We start from the raw sequence: 16071 nt of genomic DNA, 5'->3' as shown, positions 1-16071 counted from the left end.
ATTAATTTTGAAGTTACCATAGACTATTTCGCAACAACTAAACTTTAAGGTTTTACACAAAGATGCTTAGTAATTAATATTAACACATATAAATTGCATGTTAATACCATTTACTTACTTAATAAAAAAATACAACAAACTTTCGCATCTTTCCATACAGTAGCATTTCAGTACATTTTATGAATTTCACGTTGAAAAACGCTTTTTACAGGAATTTATGCGTTGCTAGCACAAATTGGGTCAGTTCCCCACAACAGGCCATTATGAGCCTGCCTCATTATCCTTTGTTTATAAATACAGACTAGATTGGGCCTGCATTTACATTTTACAACCGGGTTAAGGAGTGCATCGGTGCACTCGAAAACGCTGACGTCAACGAGTCAATGACATTATTGGTTACAAGCGTTCATTGCCCATTAATAGATTAATTCGATTAGGGTTGTCAGAATAACGTATGAACGGTTGGTTTGAAGATTTTCTTGTGAAGCGTTGCCCTAGTGACTTTAGCGTGCGACTCTCATCCCTGAGGTAGGTTTGATTTCAGGTTGTAAAAAATGGACTTTCTTCCTATGTGCGCATTTGACATTCGCTCGAACGAGAAAGGAAAACATCGTGAGGGAACTGGCTTGACCCAAAAATTCGATGGCGTGTGTCGGGCACAGGAGACTGACGGACTTGCCTATTCGATTGACTAATGATTATGAAACAAATTCAGGAATCTGAGGCTCAGATCTTATAAGGTTGTAGCGCCACTGATTTATTTATTTGTATAATTTTGTTTTGAATATTAGTTTTTATTTAGATTACGATTTCGGTAGAAAAGAGCTTATTATTATATATTCTAAAAACAACTTACTAATTACATATTTCAATTAAGTTCAAGTAAAATAATGTTTAAATAAGGTTCCTAACAAATTGACATTTTAATAAATTCAAATTGTTAATCGATATTCTCACAGCCCCTAAATTGTTTGCATATAACGGCCAGTAATGTAATCACTAATGTTAAATAGTACGAGCAAGCAATTTGTGTGATTTATGAATAACGAGACTAAATATAATATCGTTTACTTGAAGAGATAAGTTGTAAATTGAATTGTAACAAACCTATGAGGAAGAATTATAATAATATTAATGATATAATATATACATGGAAACCTTACCTTTTATATACTTCAAGAATATAAGATGTGTAAGGTAGGCGCCCAGATTGACAATTTTATCGTGATATGAGTTTTGTCATAGAAAAAATATGATGCCCTTTTTTGTTGACTATTGTTTGGATTAAATGATAGCGTCATGGGTATACTAGAGTTAAATGAAATTCCAATATACGTTACTAGGTTTTCTCGATAGCTGATACTTTTATTAATAACATTAATTACGGGAAAAAAAATATGCGTTTATGGGTTAAATATATTTGATTTTAATCTTATATCAGTACAGATAGCAGCATATATGGAGGCAGCGTTAAGTCTGATGTTTCTCTATATATATTGCTTATTAAATTCCAATATGTGTAAACCCTTAGGGAAATCAATACTTTAGTGTAAATAAAACTTTCCTACTAACTGGTTTTATTTGTTTACATAAATCCTCCCGTCATAACGCAAGTTGCCGGCCGTTGTTCTCAGAACATTGTGTATGAAATGTACTGTAAATAGTGCGAGTGTTGATGTTCCTTTGTGATTTATGTTACCCTGGTACTTGTAGCTCCTACTGCGTAATGCCGGCCCAACCTCAAATATATCTTCTTCCACTTTACTTAGATGATGGCTCTTCTGATATTCTTACAATATTTTAGATTTACAAATTTTATAAATTTAAAAATGATCATGAAACAGATTCAGAAATCTGAAGCCAGGATCTAAAGAGGTTGTAGCGGCACTGATTTATTTATTTTATTAATTAAAAGTTTGTGTTAAAATTTACGTTTTTCGTAAATAAATAAAAGTCGGCGACTGCGTTAATATTCTGCTTAGAAACAGCTTTTCAGGTTAAGGTTGGCACCTGAGTTGGCCTTGAACTTTTTTCTATCAATACACGCTTCTTTGTTGAAAAAGTATAAAATAAATTACAAACAACATATTGTTACGAAGACGGGTCAACTGCAATGTTTTTAGATTTTTCCACTACTTAGAGAACTTTTCAGCAGGCTGAAATATGATTTATGACCGTTTCAGGAGAGGGTCAATCACATATTAGACAATCAAAATTTACATAATGTTGCCGTAGTTTTCAGGAGGCTGAAACATTTTTTCAGTCGGTTTCAGAACACGTATAGATGAATGGTACACTTTTCAGCAGACCCGTTTTCAGGTGTTTTCAGGCCTGGTTATAACCCTTTGATGAAGGAATATTCTAGAACGAATTTTCTAGGTGTGGGACAAGCACTGTTTGATACGCGAAAGAGAGAAAAGATAAGAACCTTCTCGAAGCTAGACAGAGAACTCTAGAACGTCGTACGACAAGCACGTAGCAGTGTGCGAAAGAGATAGCAAGTACGCGCGTTCTAGAATTAGGCGATCGCTACTCAGTAGCGCTCCCGCCTAGAAAGTTCTCGTAAACATCGGAAACATCGTTCGAGATTCTTCCCAGGGATATATAAGCGAGCCAAAACGCGACCACTCAGTTCAGTTTTGAATGCGATTCCAAGCGATAAACAGCGAAGAGAAAAAGTGCGAATAAGTGCGAACCAGTGATAAAGTACTGAGTGTTTTAAGTGATTAGTGACAGTGTTTAATTGTGTGTGTTATTAGTGCTTTTCTGTGCGTAACTTCAAGATATTAGTGTAAACGAATTCCTCGTAGATTTTATTAAAATAAACCCTTGAATAAATCGACGGCAGTTTCTATCCGATCCCCTAGCTCGTAACATTTTGGTGTCAGAATTGGGGATAGAAAAATGCCAATTACTCCAAGGGAGAGTCAAGAGGAGTTTGTAGCAGAGTCTTCAGCTGCGGAGGGAGTGCAGACCAGGGCACAAGCAGCACGCGACGCCGCCCGGAGACAGAGTTTCGATGCGAACCGCGGAATGGGCGAAAGCAGCGACGCCAACATCCTTCTTGCTCTGCGCCAAATGATGGAAGAACAGGCACGCCGTCAGGAGGAGCAGGCCCGGCATCAGGAGGAACAAGTTCGACAAATGATGGAAGAACAGGCACGACGTCAAGAGGAACAGACACGCCAAATGGTGGAAGAACAGGCTCAGACACGTCGTATGATGGAGGAACAGGCTCGTCATATAGGAGAAAAATTAGGAGATCTTAAACAAGAAGTTGATAAAAAAATTGAAAATTTGGAATCTGACGTGGATAGCAAGCTAGCAAAACAGGACAAACGGATTCTCGGATTGGAACATGAAATGCAGTGCTTGAAGACCACGGGTGTCGTAACGTCTGTAGCACCATCTGGAAATCTAAAAGTGCCTCCCTTTGATGGTAAATCTTCTTGGGGCGCGTACAAGGTACAGTTTGAGACTGTAGTAGAGTCAAACGGGTGGAATGATGATCAAGCTGTCACCGCCCTTATTATGGGACTGCGAGATGAAGCCCTCACCATACTAGATACCAAGACAGGTAAAGTGACGTTGAAGCAACTGCTGGATGCCCTGGAATCACGGTACGGAGATGCACACTTAGAGCACGTCTATAGGGCTCAATTAAAGGATAGGATACAGCAATCAAATGAAAGCTTGCAAAAATGGGGAGTAGAAATAGAGACGCTGGTTAGGAAAGCCTACGCATCCTCACCAGACGTTGCAGACAAGATGCTGGTTCAAGCTTTCGTCGACGGTATTCGTGACCGTGAAATTCGAATGGCTGTGAACCTAGGACATCATAAGGACCTCAAGAATGCTCTTGCCCATGCGTTGGAAGTGGAAACATTTTGCAAGGATTCTCGACCTAACCGTATTAGGGTTGTCACGGAAAAACGTACTTCCCAACGTGGACCCACTTGTTACCTCTGTGGAGAAGTAGGGCATATGAGGTTTTCATGCCCTAAGAGAAATCTCCAAAGTGAAATGAAGACAAGACGTGGGCAGCCCGAAGAAGTGGATGTGACTGCCGCTGAACAGCGGCAGGGAAACGAATAGAAGCCAGGACCACGGGGCGGGTGCTGGCGGGACCTGTAAGGAAGGCCCCAAAAGTTATGATCTCTCAAACTCAGGATGGGAATACCATTGTCATTGACGGAGAAGTTAACGGAACTAGGTGTGAGTTAACCCTTGATACTGGAGCTTCCCGGACAGTTATCAGATACCAACTTCTGAAATCATTTTACAAAAGTCTTTCTGGTGGAAATGTACAGCTCCTTACAGCTACTGGCCAGCACATAACCGTTCGAGGAGAAGGTATCGCTACCTTCAAGATTGGTGGGAGATCATACAGACACAAGGTGGTAATTGCTGACATTGTGGATGACTGTATTATCGGTTTAGACTTCATGAAGCATTACAACTGTAAGATTGATCTGAAGAACGGCACATTCAAGTGTAGAGATGAGGTAGTTTCTCTAAAGGGCAACACGTTGAAAAGTGGGTACGACGTCTATAGAGCTATCACTGCAGATGATACAGTCAGTAAACAACGCGAGATAGTTCAAGCAGTATTGGAGGACTGTAAGGAAACTTTGACGAAAGAAGAAATTGCGAAAGCAAAGAAACTATTGAATACATTTTCAAACATGTTTGCTACACACGATGGAGATTTAGGAAGAACAGGAGTAGTCAAACATCAAATTGAGACTGGAAGTGAATCACCAATACGTTTGCGACCGCGACGAGTACCTGTCGCATATGAAAAGAATATAGACAAGATGATTGCGGAAATGTCAAACCATAATGTCATTGAATCATCTTCTAGCCCTTGGTGTTCTCCAGTAGTTTTAGTCAAGAAAAAGGATAACAGTTTGAGGTTCTGCGTCGACTACCGTCGTCTTAATGATATCACGAAGAAGGACAGTTATCCCTTACCTAGAATAGATGACACCTTGGATACTTTAAGTGGGGCCAAATGGTTTACAACTTTAGACTTGAAAAGTGGCTACTGGCAAGTGGAGATAGACCCAAGTCATAAAGAGAAGACAGCGTTCTCAACTGGAAAAGGACTATGGCAATTTAAAGTTATGCCGTTTGGGCTTTGCAATGCACCTGCCACTTTCGAAAGACTAATGGAGAAAGTACTGTCAGGGCTGATAGGAGAAGCCTGCTTAGTGTACTTGGATGATGTAGTCATCGTTGGGAAAGACTTCGATGATCACATACGGAATCTTCAACGGGTGCTCACCAGACTGCAGGAAGCCAACCTGAAACTTAGTGCTAAGAAATGTTTATTTTTCAAAAGAGAAGTCAGCTACTTGGGTCACATTATATCGCAGGATGGTGTTCGAACAGACCCCAATAAGATAGTTGCGGTAAAGGAGTGGCCAGTACCTAAAGATAAAACTGAAGTCCGCGCTTTCTTAGGCTTATGTTCTTACTACCGACGGTTCGTGAAAAATTTCGCGGATATTGCAAAACCACTTCACAGACTCACCGAAGAAAAGAGGCGATTCACATGGGACAAAGAGTGCGAAGATGCGTTCAATGAGCTCAAGAACCACCTATGTGAGACTCCGATACTAGGCTACCCGGATCCAGATGGCGAATTTGTGGTAGATACAGATGCCAGTGGAATTGGCATTGGAGGTGTACTATCACAAGTAAAAGGTGAGCACGAGCAAGTAATAGCCTACTTCAGCAAGTCGTTGTCGAAACCAGAACGGAACTACTGTGTCACTCGGAGGGAACTACTGGCTGTTGTGAAGACGCTGCAGCACTTCAGCAAATACTTGTTAGGTCGGAAGTTCCGTCTTAGAACAGATCATGCTGCATTAAAATGGCTACTTCAGTTCAAGAATCCGGAAGGACAAGTGGCTCGATGGATCGAACAACTGCAAGAGTATGACTTTGCTACCGAACATCGCAAGGGCAGAGCCCACGGGAACGCAGATGCATTGTCTCGAAGGCCATGTGAGGACGATTGCAAACATTGTACAAGACACGAAGGTAGAGAGGTTGCCCATATAAGGATACTAAGGACAGACACCATTAGTCCAGATTGGTGTGGGAAATTAATTCAGGAAGAGCAACAACAAGATTCTGACATTAAACCAATTCTGGACTGGATGCAATCTTCAGCTATCAAGCCGCGATGGAATGACGTTGCATCTACTAGCACCACGACCAAGAGTTACTGGGCTCAATGGGATAGCTTAGTTCTTCACAATGGAGTATTATGTCGCAAATGGGAAAATACTCGAGGGGATGCATCTCATCTGCAGTTAGTTGTGCCAAGATCCAAGGTTCGCAACATATTGGAAATGTATCATGATGGCTCATCAGGCGGGCACTTAGGAGTGAAAAGGACTCTTCTGAAAATTAAAGAGAGATTTTATTGGATACATTGCCGCGAAGATGTAGAAGACTGGATTCGGAAATGTAAAGCTTGTGCAGCTGTTAAAGGCCCACAGACGAGAACTAGAGCGAGTATGAAGCAATACAATGTCGGAGCACCATGGGAGAGGATAGCAGTTGACATAGCCGGACCATTTCCATTAACAGAAAAAGGAAATAAGTACATCATGGTTGTTATGGATTATTTTACAAAGTGGCCCGAAGTATTCGCTATTCCTAATCAAGAGGCAGCTACAGTAGCTGAGATACTTGTAAATGACGTATTCTCTAGATTTGGAGTACCCTTGGAGATGCACAGTGATCAGGGTAGAAATTTTGAGTCTCAACTGTTTCAAGAAGTATGCCGGTTAATGGGAATTCATAAGACGCGGACTACTCCATATCACCCACAGTCAGATGGAATGGTGGAACGTTTTAATCAAACCTTGGAAAGGCATTTGGCAAAATTGGTGGACAGCCAACAAAAGGACTGGGACAAGTATATTCCGTTATTTTTAATGTCTTACCGGTCTGCGGTTCATGAAACAACGAACGTTACACCTGCTTTAGCCATGTTTGGGAGACAACTTAGATTACCAGCGGATATTGTAACTGGACGACCACCTGACACCCCGGAGACTGTTACAGAATATGCGGCGGAACTGCGTAATAGACTGTATGAAATCCATGAACACGTACGAGCATCACAGAGCAAAATAAGTGAGACTACGAAGATAAGGTATGACAGGAAGACGAATCACATAGAATTTAAAGAAGGCTCGCAGGTATGGCTCCATAACCCGACAAAACGCAAAGGAAAATCACCAAAGCTTCAAGCCGACTGGGACGGTCCATACACGATAGTCACGAAGATTAATGACGTTACTTACCGGATAAAGAAAATGAGTGGTTTAAGGAGCAAACCGAAAGTCGTTCACATAAATCGATTGGCGCCCTATAAAGGAAGTAATGATGCTCGGGACGAGCATGTCTTAAGGAGAGGGTAGTGTTACGAAGACGGGTCAACTGCAATGTTTTTAGATTTTTCCACTACTTAGAGAACTTTTCAGCAGGCTGAAATATGATTTATGACCGTTTCAGGAGAGGGTCAATCACATATTAGAAAATCAAAATTTACATAATGTTGCCGTAGTTTTCAGGAGGCTGAAACATTTTTTCAGTCGGTTTCAGAACACGTATAGATGAATGGTACACTTTTCAGCAGACCCGTTTTCAGGCGTTTTCAGGCCTGGTTATAACCCTTTGATGAAGGAATATTCTAGAACGAATTTTCTAGGTGTGGGACAAGCACTGTTTGATACGCGAAAGAGAGAAAAGATAAGAACCTTCTCGAAGCTAGACAGAGAACTCTAGAACGTCGTACGACAAGCACGTAGCAGTGTGCGAAAGAGATAGCAAGTACGCGCGTTCTAGAATTAGGCGATCGCTACTCAGTAGCGCTCCCGCCTAGAAAGTTCTCGTAAACATCGGAAACATCGTTCGAGATTCTTTCCAGGGATATATAAGCGAGCCAAAACGCGACCACTCAGTTCAGTTTTGAATGCGATTCCAAGCGATAAACAGCGAAGAGAAAAAGTGCGAATAAGTGCGAACCAGTGATAAAGTACTGAGTGTTTTAAGTGATTAGTGACAGTGTTTAATTGTGTGTGTTATTAGTGCTTTTCTGTGCGTAACTTCAAGATATTAGTGTAAACGAATTCCTCGTAGATTTTATTAAAATAAACCCTTGAATAAATCGACGGCAGTTTCTATCCGATCCCCTAGCTCGTAACAATATGTAGGTTGATTTTTATATATCTACATTTGACGTAATATTTGATTGAGCTTAAAAAACCTTTGGATTGTTTTTTGATACCAACTAGTCCACAATTTTTATAAAACTTTCAATCACACTTGATACTCTTTGTATTAGTTTGCTTAACTAAGTGTTAAGTTTATAATAAAGAAATAACATTTTAACAAATTAAAACACTTACAGCCTTTATATTATTAGCCATTTCTAAAATGAAAGTATTGTTTTGCTTACCATAGTTACGACGATATCTTTAGAAACATATTCGGTATATTAAGTCCGCATTTAAGTCCGTTTAGGTCACAAAACACGAATTACTAAAAATATGTACATCGATATAGCATTTTCATATTAATAAATTTTTGTTGTTGTGTCATGTTTGTCTAGTGTCATTATACTTTTTATTACGTATACAAGAAACCTTAATAAAGCTTTATTTATGGTTACATCAGGAAAAAGGGCGGAAAAGCGACCATTCGGTTTCCCTAATGAAACCAGAGCCCCGCCCTTCCTGATTCCTTTGATGAATCACTTGCAACTCAATAAACAATTTTTAATAGCATTCTAGTAATAAACGTACATAGGACAAAGTAGAATCATTTCAATGAGGACGTAAAAACAAATTTAGAATGTTTTAAAATCCCTTAAATAGATATTTGTAATATTCATAAGATTAGAATGTATGTACAGTGAGTAGTTCCTTTTAAAATGACTTTAGCAATTATCAAATGTTAAACCGAAAAGAATGGTTGAATTAACAGATTTCTCAATTTTCTCATATAATGTATTTTAAAAAATACAGTATGTACTCGTATATTATGTATTTATCTGGTTATTCGTCTTTTATTCGCACAGGTCGTAATCATCGTATTGTCATAACATGTCACATTGTTTACGTAAGGATGCGCACGCGCCGATATCCATGCAGTCAGCAACGTGACGCGGGCGCCTCAAATAACATATTGACCTATTGACAAAAATATGTATCCTGTTTTGATAACCCTAGTCTGCTGTGATTACAAGAGTTAAAGTCACGTCTTATTATATCAACGTATAATGCATTTTATACACAAAATTATATTAAGCTTTACAAGGAAAATATATTCAATTATGAATGAGTGATCTAATATCTATAACATTACCTACTGCTGCTAAGGTATACTAGAAAAATCTATGAGTAGGTAATTATAATTAGATAAGCCTATCAATTCGTGCACGTGAAAATTCTTAGAAACTTCATAGTAGATTTTTTGCTGAGCGATTTTCATCTCTGACTTCACGCTGTTTTCAGCGAATCAAACGAGGAAAACAGCCTCGTCTCGCCGAAACTCGCGTGCGTTTTGTTCTAAATTTCTTTGAACCTTTCACGAAGGTATTTGACAGGCATTCTCTTTTACGGAACGTTTCTTTCTTAGCAAGCCCTAAAACCGGTAATAATTTTTCTAAGAAATCTATAATCTCTTAACGCATGTCCCTACTATGTTTATATATACTTAAAATACATTTGCTGCATCCATTTTTATAATTATGTCATATATATTTTATATAAGAAACTCGGCGTTAAATTGTAATATCAATCCTATAATTTAAAAGTACAAATTGCCACTTTAGCAGCAGCTAGCAACGAGTCGATTTAATTGCGACATTTTTCAGTTCACCGCAAAACTTGGTCAAGCCATTACGAGCAACATATAAATCGTGTGAGGGACGAAAATTTTATTGTCGTTTTATATTTTCTCGTAATACAGAAATGCTGAATGATTAAAAAGAAAAAGATCAGTTTAGTAATATCAATTAATGTCCGACTACTCATATGTAAAACAGTTAAATAATTATTTTCGGATTTACAACGTATATATAAAAAGTATCTACATTCTATCTACTTATATAATGGGGGGCTAACGAGCCTACGGGACGCCCAAAAAGGGTAGTCATCCCAATTTTTTGTGGGTGCGTTGCCGGCTTTTTTTCTGTTAGTTAAGTTTTAAGATTTTTAATCACTAATTAGAATTATATTCACAATTTATAAAAACACTTATTCAGATACAAAGCTTGATGACTACATTATTGTTGTCATAAAATATAAAAGTGTTTTTTTTTAAGCATTTTAACGAGAATATAGCTGCAGGCAGATGTTAAGCTAGAAAAAAAATTAAATCGCAGAGTGAATATCACACAACACTTGACCCTATTACATACCAACTTGCTCTAATTCCGTCAACGCATTACGTTTTGCGTCTTACAGAATTTTTTATCGACTAACAAAGCTCTTACATCTGTTTTCAGTTAGCCGTAAAAGTTTTGTGTGTCATGTAATTGGGAGAAATTCGTATTACTCAGTATGCGAAATGTTACGTGTTTTGGGATGTCATTTTGATCCGTTTGAGATGGATTTGTGATGGTAATAAAGTGAAAAAACATAAAATCATGTACTGTCATACGGAGCGTTCTAAGATAATTTCTGTGTTTAGGTAATTTACATAAACTCGTAATACATCTAAAGCCTAGGAACTATACATTTATTTATATTCATTAAAATTAATTCGCACATAATAACACATTAAAAAAACAGTGGCGCAACAAGCTTTTTAGTTCTGGGCTTCAGATTTTTGTATCTGTTTCATCATCATTTGTCAATCTAATAGGCAAGTAGGTGATGAGTCTCCTGTGCCAGACACACGCCGTCGATTTTTTGGGTCTAAAGCAACCCTATTTCCTCACGATGTTTTCCTTCACCGTTCGAGCAAATGTTCAATGTACACATAGACAGAAAGTTTATTGGATTTCTAGTTTTTTAGTTCGAACCTATGAACATATATAAGATATCACATATTATGTATATTTTTGAATATAACTGAATAAATAATACAACATTACAAAATATGACGTAGGGACCGTACAACAAACAATTCTTAAGTCATAATTCCACGTACCTTTTACTTCACAAGGAAACGTAAGATGCGTTAAGCAAACAATGCCGCACTCATACTGTTTTTGTAATCCAATTTACAAACGATAAGATCCACGCTTACAAGTCACAGTGTTCCATTTCTCCTAAAAATTTCCTAAAAGGATAATGATTAATGCCAGGACATAATTTATAATGGCATACAAAATTGAACTTCCTGACGTTTTTATGTGCAATTAGTCCTTAATATTGACATATTTACATACCTTAAAAATGACTCGACCCAAATGCGTTTGGACTCGACACGATTAAGCTGTAATTAATTTCCGGAAAATCGATAAACCTCGAAATCGACATGTTCAAAATTTAACGATTTTTTTCTACATTTCGGCAAGGATGCGGTTTTTCTTGGAATGGAGTTGTTGGTAAATATATTTAGGTTGCGTAAACACTTTGCGATTTAACGATTTATTTAGCATTGATGTTTGCAGTAATTTCATAATATGGCTTAAAGAAATTGAGCATGAAGGACCTAATAATAAAAACTTGAAAGGCGGTAACACAATACTTGTATACGTATATGTAAGTACATATATTCAAGTATAGCTCTGACGTCTACGGATTGTTTGAGTTATTAACGTGTCCGGAATTGGTCTGTTAAGATAATAAATAATATAAATATAATAATTAATACTGAAAACATTTAATATTATTTTTATAATTATTTTAAAATCTGGTAAGTGCATAAATGGAAAATATAGACGAAAAGCGAGTATGATAACATTCCTCAATGAATAACGTTTCATTTGTAAATGACGCAATGTAACACGTGTGTGATAAAATTTATCACAAGCGTGATTCTAGTATTTATAATTTTGTGATAGGGATTTACCCCGTGATTATATGGACGCCTACGGCGGCTATTCTTGATTTAGACTACTACATACGTTGCATACATATTTGCACATAGACATTTTAACGCTATTCCATAATTCACATACTCCGTTACGGAAGTTCGACGATATCGGCGTTTTGGCGTTAACCGAGATCGTGAGGTCTGCAAACATAATATTAAAATCTATGAGATAATATATATCAATATTACTTTTATTATTATGATAAAAAACCACCTTCATCAAAGAAGGCGTGGCCCTTGACTTCATACTTTGCTCACTCCCGTTAACTTCCAGCCGGGCAATTGATCACCCAGCGATGGCCCAAACCGGGGCCCGAGACTCTCAGAAGATGCCCTTGCGCTAGCCAGGGGAAAAAGCCAATTCCAACCAAGCTACGCACGCCAAAACAGCCGTGTTAAGCTATCAATCCTTAAGGCCAATAGCGAGATTCCAAAAAAGACACGTGTATTCTTTTACATAAATGAAATAATTTATCTCACACAGAATTACATAATACAAATGTATGTCACACACACGTGGAGACATGTCAGCCTGATCGGTCCACATTATTTTGTGCCGACAAATACCGTGAATTTTATTACATGCGAAATGGCTCAATTTTTCATGTGTCTAGTTGACAACGATGTATCTCTGCGGGCTTTTTTAATTAGAACCGGAAATGGGTCACAAAGTGGAACTGAGAAGTAAATGTACGATTTTTGAACTCGAACACAACAACTTCTAAATCATGATTTTTCATATGTTTTTTTTTTATTTTATTTATTTATTCCACTACATTATTCTACCTTAACAGTAACTACTAATTCGATAAAACTCCAAAATAATACCCACCCCAATTATCCTACATAAAAAACATTAAAAAATTAAAGTTATATGCCTAAATCTTATAACTAAAAATATAGCAAACAAATCATGATTTTTCCTTTTTTTTTAATTTATTTATTTATTCCACTACATTATTCTACCTTAACAGTTACTACTAATTCGATAAAACTCCTAAATAATACCCACCCCAATTCTTCTACATAAAAAACATTACATACAATTAAAGTTATATGCCTAAATCTTATAACTAACAATATAGCAAGCAACTTAACTCTTGACTTAACTCGACTCTTAACTTTTATCTCATCTCCCAAAAAAGTTGTTCATAGTTTCGTGACGTCACTTTAAAAACTAAATTCGCATATCTAATGTTATGTATTTTTAAATCACAAGATAATCTTTTCTAACGCATCGCTCGTTTTCGCATTCTCGAAGGTCTCATCTGTCGCGGTTTTGATTTTCCTGACCTCATTTTTACCGTCAAAATAAACGGATAAATTACCGTATTCACGGAATTCGCAATTAATAGCTGAAAATAACGGTCATTGTGTAAGCTCTGTTTAGTTTTCTAACGGTTCGCTTCGTTCACCTTTGATGAAGATAATAAAATTTATTCAAGTATAAATATTTTGGTATTTTTATATCTTATTTAAAGACTCATTTTATATGAATAATTTCTTGCAATTTTGAATGTTTACGAGATTTTTTGTTTCATACACACGATGTGATGCTAACTCCTGTATATTGCATGAAATTGCCACACTAAGTGTGAGATGCGGATATAACTATGAATTTATAAATCCTATATATAACTCCTTTTATGTATATCTTATTAGTATAGTATATCTTACTCGTTCGATAAAGAAAACAGGTATTTATTACACTCAAATATTAACGGCATATATACCTTTAAAAATATTAGGAAAATATATATAGAAATCTGATGCGGTAAATTTTTACAATATATGCATAATAAATATAATATGTATGCGGACCAAAGATAAAAAATACTGTTCCTTTTTGGAATTACAATCGGAAGTGTATGTCAAGGTGAAGGAAGATGCCGGAAACGTTTCAGGGTAAGCAATGTTTGGTCTACTAACAATTGATTTATCAGATGTTCTTTTGTTTACGTTTGTTTATCTCGCGCGCATCATTGAGATTCTTACAGATCTAGCCGGAAACATACACGTATTACCTTGTGTTACGTGTAATCAGACTGTTGCTGTCGATATTTAAATATTGTTACACCCAAGGAGGGTCATATCATTTCTTAGCTCCGGCGCGTCGTGTGGTTGTTGAGGGCGTCAAAGTGTCCTATACAAGACTATAATTGGCATTGACATGTACAGTATACATTTTTAATACCATGAATGCAAAAAATTGTTTTTTTAGTATATGTCTTGCTTTCCTACAAAACTGATATGTAAATATTTGGTGATATTTACATATTAAAAGTAACTTTTAACAAACAAAATTTTAATGATTTTCCTTATAATTCTCCATAACGTAACGGAACTTCGGTAAACTTGCAAATCCAAGTGTAAAATTATTAGTTGCCCACGCGCAGTAAATCTGGTTTATAACTTGTCAGTGATTACAAAATTTACAATTTAGTACCATTGACGATTTAATCAATATTCTAGGATGCAATAATAGTCATTAGGGAACGGCTTACATGGATGTAGAAATCCTATTTTTTTTTTACTTACCAGGGTCGGTTAGAGACGACTCTTCAATCGCTTTTTTGTTTTGCTATTGCGTTGCATTGTGCGATCTCTTGTCGTATTTTTAATACTTTCAATTACATATATAAAATAAATGATTGTTAATATAGTATTTAGTCTGGTTTCATCTTTCGCAGTAAATGGGCAAACCAACATAAAAATAATTTCCATCCAATAATTCCTGAAATTTAAACCTACCCTCTATTTTTTTAATGTTACAACATATTTGAAAATTTAGGTTGAAAACTTTATATATTTTTAAATTAATTTTACATAAGGAAAATATATTCATGAATTTTGAGCACCGTTACAGCATTTCGTAGAAACATTTTACACTTTCGCCACGGAAAATATAATTTTCCTTACACATTTCTGGAGTTATTACAGAACTATTGTTAATAATAATTCAAAGATGGCGACTTATGGGCACAGTTTATGATATAGTTATATATCTAATATATAAAATTCTCGTGTCGCGGTGTTTGTGGTTAAACTCCTTCGAAACGGCTTGACGATTCTCATGAAATTTTGTGTGCATATTGGGTAGGTCTGAGAATCGTACAACATCTATTTTTCAGGCCCCTAAATGTTAAGGGTAATCAACCCTTACATTTTTTTTCAATTTTAGATAAATAATTAATTTTTTATGATACAGCATTAAAAAATACATACACCCCCTAATTTTCCCTCTACGATCAACCCCTATTTTTCATTATAAATGATATACTTGGCAAAACGAAGTTTGCCTGGTCAGCTAGTAAGTATATAAGTTTCTTGTGCCCACAATTTTTTTTATAACTCATCTACTACCTCATACAAAAATATAAACTACGCTATAAGTTCGTTTTAAAATAACTCTCAACTTCGTAACAGTTAGGTGTGTCCGTTCCAGAATTGAATGTCCTCTTAAAAATACCGTGAAAATTATCTCGGTGAAATGAATTGGAAATTATTGTTCAACCTATATTGTAAAGATTTCGACACGCCATTGACGTCATACTGTCGTAACTCTATCCACGCTATGACATTCACCTAATTCGTGTATTGGTTATATCACTTCTAATTGATGACCACTTTTCAGCGATTAGTGTAAACATAATAAGAGAATTTCAGAATTGTTTTGTACATTCCCTATGTTTTTCGGTGAGCTGTTTATTTGGGTAAACATTTCATAAATGCGTTAACTGTCTTAAACGATTTGCAATTTATTTGAAGTTTAAGGCTGGAACGTTTTATTTATTGGTCAGATAATTTAACTAAAAATATTGCTTACAAAAACGTTAATAATAAAGTATTAGCAAAGTATATTATTATTAGTAAGCATTCATCGCATTCAAATACTGTAGAATTGAATATAAATATAAATAAGACATCACGCCTACACTCTCCTTCCTCAAAGTCCGGCAACGCATCCGACTGCGCTGTCTCATTATGTTAAATATAAAG

At 36.5% G+C, this 16071-nt stretch overlaps 1 protein-coding gene across 4 annotated transcripts in view; it reads left to right on the top strand.

Moving 5' to 3' along the window:
• The window catches only part of LOC110998988 (dual specificity tyrosine-phosphorylation-regulated kinase 2), a 120065-nt gene that overhangs the window by 82580 nt on the left and 21414 nt on the right, over positions 1 to 16071 (top strand). The gene's annotated exons all lie outside the window — the stretch shown is intronic.

The sequence above is a fragment of the Pieris rapae genome, chromosome 13 (assembly GCF_905147795.1).
Source record: "Pieris rapae chromosome 13, ilPieRapa1.1, whole genome shotgun sequence".
Classification (NCBI taxonomy): domain Eukaryota; kingdom Metazoa; phylum Arthropoda; class Insecta; order Lepidoptera; family Pieridae; genus Pieris; species Pieris rapae.
This window is presented reverse-complemented; position numbering and strand designations above follow the sequence as displayed.